Genomic DNA, 14768 nt, shown 5'->3' on the forward strand with positions numbered 1-14768 from the left:
TATCTTCTGCGAGGGGTGGAAAGGTTGCTAGGGTGTAACACGAATCAGAAACTCTACTGATAGCCAACTTTGTCTATTTACTGTTACTATATCGACAGGTACAAACGCTGAGAGTCACTTGTTCTTGCCTCCTCTGACGATATCATATATATATATATATATACCGGGTGATCGCCGGCCGCGGTGGTCTAGCGGTTCTAGGCGCGCAGTCCGGAACCGCGCGACTGCTACGGTCGCAGGTTCGAATCCTGCCTCGGGCATGGATGTGTGTGATGTCCTTAGGTTAGTTAGGTTTAAGTAGTTCTAAGTTCTAGGGGACTGATGACCTCAGCTGTTAAGTCCCATAGTGCTCAGAGCCATTTTAACCATTTGAACCGGGTGATCAAAAAGTCAGTATAAATTTGAAAACTGAATAAATCACAGAAGCATAACAAAGTAAGACAAAGTAAAGATGATGTTCTTTACGGGAAATGCTCAATATATCCACCATAATTCCTCAACAATAGCTGTAGTCGAGGTAATGTTGTCAACATCACTGTAAAGCATGTCTGGGGTTATGGTGAGGCATTGGCGTCGGATGTTGTCTTTCAGCATACCTAGAGATGTCGGTCGATCACGATACACTTGCGACTTCAGGTAACCCCAAAGCCAATAATCGCACGGACTGAGGTCTGGGGACCTCGGAGGCCAAGCATGACGCAAGTGGCGGCTGAGTACACGTTCATCACCAAACGACGCGCGCAAGAGATCTTTCACGCGTCTAGCAATATGGGATGGAGCACCATCCTGAATTTTGGTTCTAATAAAACCCCATGTCATTCCAAGTATGAGTGTCAATTTTTACCTCTCTATCTACATTATTCCGTGGTTTATTAAGTTTTCAAATTTATACTGACTTTTTGATCACCCGGTATATATATTCTATTGCTGATATACAGGGTGTAAATTTTAAGTTGAGCCGGCCGGTGTGGTCGTGCGGTTCTAAGCGCGTCAGTTTGGAACCGCGTGACCGCTACGGTCGCAGGTTCGAATCCCGCCTCGGGCATGGATGTGTGTGGTGTCCTTAGGTTAACAAACTGCCTATTGGCTTCTGTCTCGGGTTCTTCGGCCGACGTTCATCTAATGATTTTTCTGACGTTTCGCCAGCACGAGTGGCTGGCATTGTCAAAGCTTCACCCTCCATTGCCGGTGGTGAACGCAATGGAGGATGAAGCTTTGACAATGCCAGCCACTCGAGCTGGCGAAACGTCAGAAAAATCATTAGATGAACGTCGGCCGAAGAACCCGAGACAGAAGCCAATAGGCAGTTTGTCAACAAGTGGCCACGAAAGCCTCAACAATTCAGTCCTTAGGTTAGTTAGGTTTAAGTAGTTCTAAGTTCTAGGGGACTGATGACCTCAGTAGTTAAGTCCCATAGTGCTCAGAGCCATTTTTTTAAGTTGACAAACCAGAATAACTCGAAAAATTAGCTTTACACGAAAAAATGTGTAGAATCCAAAGTTGATCGTTTTTGAGAGGGACATATACTGGTCCGAAAATTAGCCCACCACCCCAGCCGCCTGGGGGTTGGGTGGGAGGCAACTTTAAAATTTTAAATGGGAACCCCCATTTTTTATTGCAGAATCAGATTCTACATAAAAAACTACGTACATTTTGTCTTCAACATCTGTTTTCATTCTTGTTATCTGGCGCTGTAATTCAAGAAAATCCATGTTCTAGTTTTTGCGTGGAAAATAGTTACGGATAAATAAAAATTACTTATTTACTTCGTAAATTTTGATTCGGTAAAACTGAAACTCTCGTTCTCTCCCCATGGGGTAGGGTCTGAGAGACAGGATTTAGAGTTCTAGAAGTATTGACACAAATATTTGGATGAACATTTGTAAAGCTCTAATATTTCGGTCAACATTTGTAAATGACCATTGGTATCAATGCAGTGCTGCAATCTTCTTATCATGGTTTGAGTGGTATTCCTTGTCACTTCGGCACTTATCGAGGCACATCCTCTGACAATTCCCTCTCGTAAATCGTGAAAATAGTAAATATTCGCCGAATACGGCGTATCCATCTAACGTGCCATTCACATGTAAACACCATTCGACGGTTTCGCAATACAACACTAATAGGATTGGTAAGACTAGTGTCGTCGAATCAACCGAAAGTGAACGATGTATTCCTTTGAAGAACAAGTCGATAAGCTTCTCATTTACGGAGAATGCCAACGAAATTCAGTGAGAGCTAGAGACTTATACGCTGAAAGATATCCTCAACGTACTCACCGTACACGTCGTACATTTAAATATGTGTATGATAAATTGAGAACAACTGGATCTTCAACACATCGGAAACATATCCGGCAAGGGAAAGCTACTAACGAGGAAATTGGTACTCTTGCCACTGTGGTCCGACATCCTTGTGTTAGTTCACGCCAAATCGCAAGGGAATCTGGCATGAGCCAGAATAGTGTTGTTCGTGTTCTGCATCGCCATAAGTATCATCCTTACCATATCAGTCTCCACCAAGAATTAACTGGTACGGATTGTATGCGTCGCATTGAATTCTGCCGATGGTTCAAAATGGTTCAAATGGCTCTGAGCGCTATGGGACTTAACATTTGTGGTCATCAGTCCCCTAGAACTTGGAACTACTTGAACCTAAGTAACCTAAGGACATCACACACATCCATGCCCACGGCAGGATTCGAACCTGCGACCGTAGCGGTCGCGCCGTTCATGCCTGTAGCGCCTAGAACCGCTCGGCCACTCCGGCCGGCTTTCCCGATGGGCTCATCTTCAGATTCAGAGGGATGACACATTCATTAATTTGATTTAATTTACTGACGAGGTTACAATGCAAACGTTAAATTGCATAAAACGCATTGTTAGTCAAACTGAAAATCCATGTTAGCTGCATCAAGTTGCACACCAAAAACCGTGGTCGGTGAATGTATGGTGTGGGATTCTGGAGGACGGAATTATAGGCCCCTGTTTCATCGAAGGAAATATTAATGGTAGAAAGTACACCACATTCCTGCAAGAAACATTAGGTCTGTTATTGGAAGATATACCTTTGGGAACAAGGAACAGAATGTGGTATCAACACGACGGGTGTCCGGCACATTTTTCGCTGATGGCTAGAAATGAGTTGCAGAGACAATTCCCAAATCGTTGGTTTGGACGCGGGGGAGAGGTGTCGTGGCCGGATCGTTTTTCTAGTGGAGATTCGTAAAAGACATTGTTTATAAAGAAGTTCCAACTACACCTGAAGATACGAGAGAGAATTGTCACAGCACGATCTTGGATAACTGCCGATATGATAAGGAATACCACTCTATCCATGATAAGAAGATTGCAGCACTGCATTGATACCAATGGTCATCACTTCGAACACCTTCCATAAATGGACGTTAATGCCACCTTTGTGACCTTCGTTGACCTTCCGCCACTCGCCTGGAGCGATTTAGGAAAATCACAGAAGACCCCAATGTGGATAGCCGGACGCGGTTCTTCCTGTATGCGAGTCCAGTGTGCTAACCACTGCACCCCCTCGCTCGGGGTTAAAGCAAGGAAGCATGTGTGCAGCCGTTAGTCGATTCGCCTTGCTTAGTAGGCTACCCAGTGAGACACTTCGATGCTTCGGGTGCACTAAACAGGTATAGTACCCGACCACGTTGTTATTACACTTGGCCTCGCTTGGTCGTTATCGGGAAAATGCATCGCACTGTGAATGCTTTCATGTCAATTGTGCATACAGTATCAAGTGGATCATCGCGTGATCGTGAAATATCGTCAATAGTGCACTGCCGTGTTATACATAATTACGAATACACCTGAGAGTGGAAAACAGAGGAAACGTCACGAAAGTGAACACATTGTGGTGAAAAATGGTTTGTATTCAAAGTTGTACAAGTTTGCCACGAAGAAAAAAGCGGAATCAGGTAATAATACCTCTATAGAAAGGAATCTTGTGGGTGAAAAAAATGGTAGGGATGTCAGAAAGAAGAGTAAAATGCATTTTGAAAGACTTTAAGATAGCGGAAAAAACCGAGAAATAGTCAAATTTTCTGGAAAACAAATGAGATCTAGAAAAGTAGTTTCTCTAGATAATTTCGATAAAACACGTATTCGAAGAAAGTTTTTGGAGTATTATGAACAGAAGAAGAAGTCCCGAACGCCGGCAAAGTTACTTATGTTTCCTAAGACGCAGATAAATTTTCAAGGGGAAGGGAAACATTTTAGAAACTTTTGAAAGAGATGCTTTTTGGTGACAAAAAATGCAATATAAGAGAATCAGCCTGAGAGAAAGTTATGAGGTTGTTGCAAAGCGTGAGGAATACTTTAGGGTAATCATAAACACTGGAAAGGGACCAAATAAACCAGCGGTACTCAAGGACGAAAAGTGGATGCATACGTATTATACCAAGAAAAAGTGCTGGCAGCCTGAAGAAGCTTCGGGTATAATGACTAAGAGCAGTGCAGGCCAAAGAGTTATTGTTGTCCACACTGGAAGAGCAATAGCTCTCATAGAAGGAGCAGAGTTAATTTGTAAATCGAAATCGAAATCCAAAGATTAGCATGACGATGTAATGGGAATAACTATCACAAATGATTGGAAGATAAACTGATTCCTAATAATCCCAGCTCGTCGTATTATGCTTCTTGATAATGCACGCCATTATACTGTTCAGACAAATAATGTTAACACTACAGTAACTCACAAAAAAGATACAAGTGAATGGCTCAATTATAAAAAAATCAGTTTTGTACCGAACGTAACAAGAAATGAGGTTTTATAGATTGTGCGTTAAAATAAGCGACAGCCTGTTTTTAAAGCAGATTTAGTTTCAAAGTGTAAGGTTAAAAAATGGTTCAAATGGCTCTGAGCACTATGGGACTTAACATCTGAGGTCATCAGTCCCCTAGACTTAGAACTACTTAAACCTAACTAACCTAAGGATATCACACACATCCATGCCCGAGGCAGGATTCGAACCTGCGACAGTAGAGGTCGCGCGGTTCCAGACGGTGGCGCCTAGAACCGCTCTCCTACTCCGGCCGCCAAAGCGTAAGGGGTATACTGTTCTCAGGCTTTCATCATACCACTATCAGTAGAACCTTATAGAGCGAATCTGGAATATTATGAAACAAATAAACAGTAGAACAAACGTTTCTTTCATTAATTTAGTTGCCCTAAAACAAGTAACCAAAGAGTCTTTGTCAAAGACATTATTGGTTAAAGGCTTGCGGACATGTGAAGACGGAGTGACAAAAAATATTGACGCAGAGATGGGTTAATGGGAGAAGCAGTAGAGATTATAATTATCAATGTTAATGTGGAGAGTGAAGATGAATATGTGGCACAAGACGACGAGAGTGATATGGAAACTGATTCTGCGGGTGAAAGTGGAACAGATACAACAGATGAAGAAATTGGCGTTTACGTCTTGTGTGTTGGATCATCTGTCTCATAACTCTCATCGGCAAGATAGGTGTAGTTTTCATTACATGACATTAATTGTACCGTTCTTCCTTCGCTTTGCAACCACGCGCTGACTCAGGATATACCGAGCGAGGCGGTCTCACTAACAGGTGCAATAATGTTGTGGACGAATAACACCTGAAGAAAATCGTTTAATTTGTAGTGATGATCTTGTCTCTGTCCGGTAAGTCGCTAACTGAGAACAGTTTGTTTACACAGTAGTGAACAAAGACTTCGGAAAACTCCGGCTATGATCGGCTATTGTCGTGGTGCAAACAGCAACGGCAGCGCCAATTTCCACCAATTGAAGTGGGTTTATAAAAAGGTTCTTCCAGCTCGTTGAGTAATTTCGGTTGTGTTTGAGTATGTTCACGCAGCACTACGATATTTCCTATCCCCACTACCCTTGTTCGCAAAGCGTCCCACGAGGACTGTTATTAGCTCTCTGGTAGTTTGCAGATGCCATCTGTCTGTCTCTATTATGGAGGCAGGCAAGAATGGCACTCTGAATTTTGTTTACAGCACGAACCCTTGGATACATCTATTTTTCTTACTTTGCAAGGATGTTTGACTATGTAACTAGATGATGAGAGTGTCCAAATCGGGTAAGGGAAGTTTCTGAATGAGATCCCCAACACAGTTAAGGAACATACGTACTGAGAGAGAGATAAAAGTGTTAAGTCACACTCTCGACGGGAAAAGGAACTGCCTGAAAGAAGAGTCGTGGTTCCAGTTGCGAAATTTGATGCTAATGGCTGGTGGAGGTGTGTTGACAAAATGTCCACATGCTTCGTGAATGCCTGAGAAGTGCGTAGCGGTGGGTACTTTTCATTGTACCATATACTTAAGTTTTTTCCAGTTTCATTCAGGGACAGAAAATGAGAACCATTACTGTTTGTACAACTTAGTGAAGCTATAATTCGACTAATTTTAATAACTTTTTGTTAGGCCGCTTTCTTGTCTGTCTGTCTGTGTCTTCGGTACAAATTTGGCAATTGATTTTAAACTGACTTCCTAATAGCTAGTGAACTGAAACCTTTAACATAGCTCGGAAATAGATGACAGTCCAATGTTAACTCACTTTACTGCCTGATGTTTATCGGAGGGTACATTGTTTACCACTGCAATCTCCTCCTTTTCCTGTTGCAGTCGCGAATGACTCGCGGGGAGAACTATTCCTAGCAAGTCTCTGTGTGAGCTCAAAGCTCTCTGATTTTTAACTTCATGGTCTCTTTGAGAAACGGAAGTAGAAGGAAGCAATATATTAGTTGTCTCAGGTGTAGAGAAACCGAAATAAACCTAAAACTTACCACATGTCTTCAAATGGCTCTGAGCACTATGGGACTCAACTGCTGTGGTCATCAGTCCCCTAGAACTTAGAACTACTTAAACCTAACTAACCTAAGGACATCACACACATCCATGCCCGAGGCAGGATTCGAACCTGCGACCGTAGCAGTCGCACGGTTCCGGACTGCGCGCCTAGAACCGCGAGACCACCGCGGCTGGCTTACCACATGTCTCTCTGTTATAATCTAATCAGAATGTATGAACTCGATTGAAAAATTTCTCACACGCAAGACTAAAAAACATAAAATAATAATTTAAATAAAGATCAGTCTTTAATAGGGTACGTTTTTAAATCCGCCTTAAATTGTAAAATAATTTCTTCTAGCCCCATACGGAGTCCTAGTCTCACACAAATAGTCACGAATGTTTGTGAGCTAATTTTTAATAGATCTGAAAATACTTGCAAAGATTTAAAACAGAAAAGCGAGGCACATGCGATAAACACGAGAACCATTTTTTTTTCAAGGACGGATCGTCGTGAAACTGAAACCACAGTGAAATTACTTTTTTTATGTTTGCAACATTTAGCTAGACCTTGCAGATAATTCTCCATAAAGACGCCGTGACATTTGTCATAGCGTGGTACCAACTTTCCAATTCCCTCGTCATAGAGGCAGCCAACAGTGATTTCCGCCAATTCCCTACGCTGACATACAGCTCGTTGTCTGTATCAAAATGTTGTCATCAAAGCCAGCGATTCATGTGCGTGAAGAGATGAAAGTCAGAGGGAACCGATTCCTTGTTGTATGGTAGGTGATCAATCTTTTCCCATCGCAAACGGTGCAACACCGTCTTCGTTGCACCTGCAGTAAGCGATCGAGAATGTTTTGAAGACGAAAACGCACGCCAGTTACGTCATGTGGGCTGCATGAAACCAGGCGAAACCTCTTAGCAAGACTTCACACTTGGTGGGAGATAGTATTTTCTGGGTACGTTGGCGTGCGCACTGCGCTCACGAGTGAAAAATGCGATGTGAGGCATAGATGGGCACACTAGGCGCACTGTGCAACAAATCTGCACAAAGGCTTACTCAGTTTTCACTATTGGTTCAATATTGCACCCATTTGCAGGTTGAAAAAGCAAATAGCCCTCGTAATTCATAATAATCGTTCAAGCCCTTACCGTTATCTATAAAAAATGTTCAAATATGTGTGAAATCTTATGGGACTTAACTGCTAAGGTTATCAGTCCCTAAGCTTACACACTACTTAACCTAAATTATTCGAAGGACAAACACACACACACCCATGCCAGAGGGAGGACTCGAACCTCCGCCGGGACCAGCGGCACAGTCCATGGCCGCTCGGCTAATCCCGCGCGGCTGTTATCTATCGCATGCTCCCACAGTTTTCGTTTTAAATCTTGCAAATACTTTCATAGCTGTTAAAAACTCACAGTCACAACATTTCAGGACTATCTGTGTGAAGTTAGGAACCTGTAAGGAGCTAAAAGAAATCAAGTTTTAATTTTTAGTCTCATGCGATAAGTGGTGTAATAAAATTGATTTTTATTTACGTAATTGTTATATTCAAGCTCCCTGAGGGACAAAGACGTCAGGGTCTGAAGAACATCCGTAGTTCTTGAATTAAAAGACTGTTTATGGAGTCTGCTGAGCAGGATCTCGCTAGAAGTAGGGCATCTTTCTTGGAATGTCAACCAGTTAAGCTTTTAAAGGCTCCTATGAGACTCTCACGCCAGTAAAACAAATCGTCTACCGTTCGAACCACCATTATTTGTACACTCTTGACGTCCAAGGTAACTTCCACCAGATGTAGGTCTCATTCACTTGAGCAATAGATGTCTGTCGACCACAAATGTTTTGGATGCAATTTCCCAGTCTGTTACCAATGAATCGTTTGTTTAACGGTGTCTCACGTATTCCATATACGTCTCTGTCATCCGTTTGCTTCAGTTAGTTCGTTAGACACTCTACGATTATGATGAAAGGTCATTATTTCTCTCTCTCATTAATTTTTTTTTTTTTTGTAATATGGATAGAAAATGTAACTGGTTACTTTTGAGCCAATATGACGACGAAGCGAGCTCTAAAGTCGACAAAAGGGTGATTAGATGCATGGGGTAGCCCAGTCAGATGAAGATGAGAGGCACGACTTCAGCGTCTTGAGTGTCAATTTCGCTGCTTGTTTTATTGAGCCAGCTTCTCAAATGGCCTAACGAGGCAGAAAATCAAGAAAGGCTCAGTACCTCTGTACAATCTGCGACCGACGACGAGCACTGCGGCGGCCGAAAGCCACTTTACGATAAAAATGTAAAAATTTAAATCAGCATTGCTAGATGTGCGAATTCTTCCTCAACGATGTCTTAGCATTCGAATGGTCATGTCAACAATACGGAGGTAGAAGAGACTTCTTGCGACTGATCACTTAGCGGTTCCTTTATCCGTAATTAACTGTGGATATTAGTAGCGCAAAACAAAGAAAGGAAATCCATTCAACGAGGCGCTGGACCTGAGAGGTGATTAATGGGGGCGGTGTCGCAGCTCGACTGCCCTCATTACAGCGGACCATTGAACCAGCTCAGGCCTTTCTGCGATGCCCGCCCTCCGTGCCGGATGGAACGTCAGGTGCGCTCCGGCCATTTTTCACCCCTCTGCGCTACAGTCTGTAAACATTGACCCATACCTTCCTTAACCCTCTCTGCCTCCGCGTTTATCTCTCTCCCTCATTGCGTCATCATTCACCCCTGCCGTCCGTATTCCCCAACTTTCGCATTTTCGCCATTCTCCACGCCGGTGGCAATAACGCAGTCACGATTAATGTACGAAGCGGTAGAAAGCGAAAAGTGTAGCAAATTACACTTGCCAGTTTCTTCCCTCGTCGAGATGCTGGAGCTTTTCAAAGCGCATTTTCTGCTGGCGGCAGCGAACGTGCAGTAGAAAGATTGGATTTCATTGTAAGACAAGTGCTGTTTCAATGGCCAAGACGGCTCACACGTAACGTCTTATTGTCAGTGATGGATGTTCGTTCCAAGTCCGCGATACATATGATTGTGGATGGACGATATGCCTTTTACGATGGGAACACCTGAGTACTGAACCCAGATCATTCAGACTTGTAGGCATCGAGGACCATCGAGGCGTTCCATTTCCGTATGAAATAAGTACCGGGTGATCAAAAAGTCAGTATAAATTTGAAAACTTAATAAACCACGGAATAATGTAGATAGAGAGGTAAAAATTGACACACATGGTTGGAATTACATAGGGTTTTATTAGAACCAAAAAAAAAGCAAAGTTCACAAAATGTCCGACAGATGGCGCCGGACAGCAAAACGTCAGTGAGTGCGCATGACAATCGTGTATAAAAGGAGAGAGAATCAGATGCGCCAGCAGTCGCAGCATGTTGACGCTACCTGAAAAGGCGCTTTTAGTGAAGCTGTATTATCAGAATGGAGAATGTGCTGGTTCAGCGTTACGATCGTATCGCCACAGGAAGGGGATTCGAACGGGTAAAGGTCCGTTGACAAATGCAGCTGTGGCGAGAATGATTTCGAAGTTCGAAGCCACGGGTTGTGTAGACGATGGACCCCGTAGTGGCCGACCGAGCACAAGGCGTAATGCTGCTGAGACAGTTCAGGAAGAAATGGAGACTGTAGCGGGTTCGTCTATGCACGGGGAGGTCAGCGCTCGTGCAGTCGCACGTCGCACCGGCATTCCATACACTACTGTTTGGTTGGCACTTAGGCGTACACTCCGATGCTATCCGTACAAAATCCATCGGCATCATGAACTGTTACCTGGCGATTTAGTGAAGCGGAGGGCATTTGCGGTGTGGGCGTTTCAAAAGATGGCGGAAGATGACGATTGGTTGAGTAACGTATTGTGGACCGACGAAGCTCATTTCACGCTCCGAGGGTCTGTCAACGCCCACAACTGCAGAATTTGGGCTACCGAAAATCCTAAAACTGTCGTGGAAACTCCATTGCACGACGAGAAAGTCACGGTATGGGTTGGATTTATCACATATATCGTTATCGGGCCTTTTTTCTTCTAGGAAATGCATGATTCTGGTTTTGTAACTGTTACCGTGACGGGTGAGAGGTACGCCGATATGTTACAGAATCGCATAATCCCCAGCCTGGCTGATAAACACCTGCTGGAACGTACGACGTTTATGCAGGATGGCGCTCCACACCATATTGCTAGACGCGTGAAAGATCTCTTGCGCGCGTCGTTTGGTGATGATCGTGTGCTCAGCCGCCACTTTCGTCATGGTTGGCCTCCCATGTCGCCAGACCTCAGTCCGTGCGATTATTGGCTTCGGGGTTACCTGAAGTCGCAAGTGTATCGTGATCGACCGACATCTCTATGGATGCTGAAAGACAACATCCGACGCCAATGCCTCACCATAACTCCGGACATGCTTTACAGTGCTGTTCACAACATTATTGCTAGACTACAGCTATTGTTGAGGAATGATGGAGGACATATTGAGCATTTCCTGTAAAGAACATCATCTTTGCTTTGTCTTACTTTGTTATGCTAATTATTGCTATTCTGATCAGATGAAGCGCCATCTGTCGGACATTTTTTGAACTTTTGTATTTTTTTTCTTCTAGTAAAACCCCATGTCATTCCAAGGATGTGTGTCAATTTGTACCTCTCTATCTACATTATCTCTTGATTTATTCAGTTTTCAAATTTATACTGACTTTTTGATCACCCGGTATTTTCCCTCTAGTGTTGTTGGTGTGTAAATAATTGTTCTCCTCAAATTGTGATGGATTATAAATGACAAATTTCATTATGGAATATATGTATTGTGACGGCACAGTTAAAATGCCTGGCTCTTTTAGTAGGCACGTACACGACGGCCGGAGGTAAACATATATATTCTTACTGCTCACTTTTGTGCAATCAGTACTTCCTTTCTAAGTGATGGGGTACCCGAGAAAATTGTTCTGCAAAAAAATGTCAGGAGATTGATGCGTTTGTTTCCAAGATGATCAATTGTACTAAGAGAAAAAGTAGGTGAAATTAATTGTTTGAGAAGCTCAGTAATTTGCTTATTCCAGTCTACATTTTCACCTATATGTACACCCAAAATTTTGAAACATTCTGCGCTACTTACTGACCCCTGCTCGGGTGCTAATTAGTTGTTGGTATGACTCTGTTTTTGTAGCGAACTGAATGGAGTGTGTTTTTCTTTCAAAATTTGGGGAGGAGATGGGCACAGATAGGGAGGAGTAGGAGATGGACAGAAAGAGAAGGAGAAGGAAATGGACATAGAAAGGAGAGATGAGCAAATGAACAGGGAGAGGGGAGAAAGAGCTGGGCAGAGAAAGGGGAAGGAGGAATGGACAGAAAGAAGGAGGAGGTGGAGATGGACAGAGAGGCGAACGAGAGAATGGATAAAAAAGGGAAGAGTATGGGATGGCCAGAGAAAGGAAACAGGAGTAGACGGAAAGAGAGAGAGGAGAAGGTCAGAGAAGGGGGGGGGGGGAAGAGGAGATGGGCTAACAGAATTTCGTAGCACTTATTTGTACATTGTGCAATGCTTAGTCTAAAAGATATAATCAGATGCGTGTGTTCAAACTGCGCATCTATACGAGCGACTAGCAGGTGGGTAACTGCCCATCTGCGAAGGTTTCTAATTTCGATATGATACTGTATTTATGACAATCTTGAGAGCATATTATTTTATTTCAGTGACGTCAGCGCTTCAGCTTTGTGCCAATATCCCGTCAACACGAAAGCTGACGTTTGAAGACCCTGTTAGGACGCGTCAGAGATCACACGCCCGCGCGGCTCGTCAGCGGCGACGGCACGTATTTGCGATAGCGGCCGCTGGGGGGTGACACTGACGCCAGCCGTCACACGCTTTCCGATTCTCCATCGGAGCGAAAGAATGAGACTGAAAGGTTTTGTTCGGACCGCAATGCAACGAAAGAATGGGAAGAATGGGGACTGAGGGGTGAGGGAGCTGTGCTGCTCTCGAGAGGGGCCTTTTTTTTCTAAAAAAAAGGGAGAAAATGGCGACGCTTATAGTTCGAGAGCAACGATCCACTCATGCGGTCGCCGCCAGTCCAAAGGACCACTCGTACACACACGCACAGTAGTTTCGTAGCCACGCAAAGACCGAACTAATACGCGGCGGCCCCGCGCGCGTTCAGAGTCAGCGAACCGGCGCCGAAACGCCCGTTTCAACGTTTCGGGATTAAAGCGATGGCGTTGTAAGCGTTTTCGGGCCCGGTACCGGAGAGCGATGCTGCGCCACGGACGTTCGGCCCGACGGCTGGCTGACTGCGCTGGATGGATGGCTAGATGGATGGACGGATGCGTTTGGGAAAAGAGGGAGGGGGAGGGGGAGAGTGTGGGTGGCAGGGAGGCGCACGCGAAGCCATTTCTAAATTACGTCGATGGCGAAATTGCGATTAGGCAGACAGTTGAAAAGCAGCGTGGCCCGGCGCGGACATTCGGGGCGTGACGGCGCGCTGCCCTGGCCGACATGTTTCATTAATTCTCAATTAGGCGATTTTTAGCCATCCAGCAGTGATTAGTCGGCTGGGGCTTGCCCGCTGGCGCAGGACGCCGGGCTGCGCAGTTTTTATCGTGATTAACCCCGCTCCAAATTCGGCAATAAAGCCGGACGCCCGGCGTGGTCGCGTGTGAGTGAGTGAGAGAAAGAGAGGGAGAGACGCAGAGGGTAGGAAAGGGGTCGGGGGACAGCGGAGGAGAGGTGAGGCGCATTTGGTGTGGACTTCCTGAACCGCCCTCGCTAATTACGGCGGCTGGCGGCGCTAAAAAGGCGCGGTGAGCGACGCCTGGCCTCGTTGCCGACACATCAGGCCCGTGCAAAGTGGCCGCCTGTCCGTGTGGTGGGCGTAGAAGCCACGCCACGCCACTTCCTGACGGTGACGGAGGAAAAACGTATCGCTTCTTCATTGCTTAGAATGGATGATCTAGAGGCCGAACTATGTCCCACAGCTATTAACGCAATGCGGGTGACTCGTATAGGGTGGGATTACCTGTATTCTGCCGCCTCGTAATTTGTATCACTGCCCTAAAATTTGTACATCTGTGCTGTCCGAAATTTAGTGAGGTCAGCGTGAAGTACACCATATTGTCAGTTATAAGACCCGTGTCTCGAGGAAAAGATCGTCTGAGAAAAACGTTTATTTTGTTGTAGCTCTCGTCTAAAGTTTTGTGTGCGTGGAGTAGAGAATTACTGTTATGAAGTAAATGTCAACATAATGTTTTATTTATGGGTGAATATACATGAAATAACCTTATTTGTTAGCATAATCCTGAATCTGTATTATTTGTGGTTCGTTTGTAGGAAATTGACAAGGAATACATGGGGACGTTGCCATAGCGCTGTAAGTATCTCGTATTGCTCCAGTACAAGATGAAAGCAGACCTGACCATTTGCAACATAGTCGGCAGGACCGATTGCGGACCTCTGATACAGAGCCGAGTGGAAACTCTGAATAACGGTTCTGCGACCGTGTAGGTTGCAGATTCCTCGACTTGCGCCAAAGGGTGGTTGGGTTTCGGGTTCCAACGTATAGGTCGGGTGTCCATTATACGCATGAGGCGGCTACACGGGTAGCAGGGACTGGCGTGGACTGGGCTGTTTTTTAGGTTAGAGGGTATCAGGAAAACATAAGAAGGGCTTCAGCCACAAAGGGTGCAGGCCGAACACAGGAAGAACGTAGATACAGGAACCATCGATATAACAGTCGTAAATTGTCGTAGTTGTGTTGGGAAAGTACCAGAGCTCCAAGCGCTATTAGAAAGCACTGATGCTCAAATCGTTATACGCACTCACAACTGGTTAAAACCGGAGATAAGCTCAGCCGAAATATTTGCGAAGAAGCTAACGGTGTTACGAAAGGATAGGCTAAACACGGTTGGCGGTGGCGTGTTTGTTGCTGTTAGAAGTAGTTTATCTTGTCGGGAAATAGAAGTAGATAGTTAC

This window comes from Schistocerca nitens, chromosome 1 (assembly GCF_023898315.1).
Source record: "Schistocerca nitens isolate TAMUIC-IGC-003100 chromosome 1, iqSchNite1.1, whole genome shotgun sequence".
Lineage (NCBI taxonomy): Eukaryota > Metazoa > Arthropoda > Insecta > Orthoptera > Acrididae > Schistocerca > Schistocerca nitens.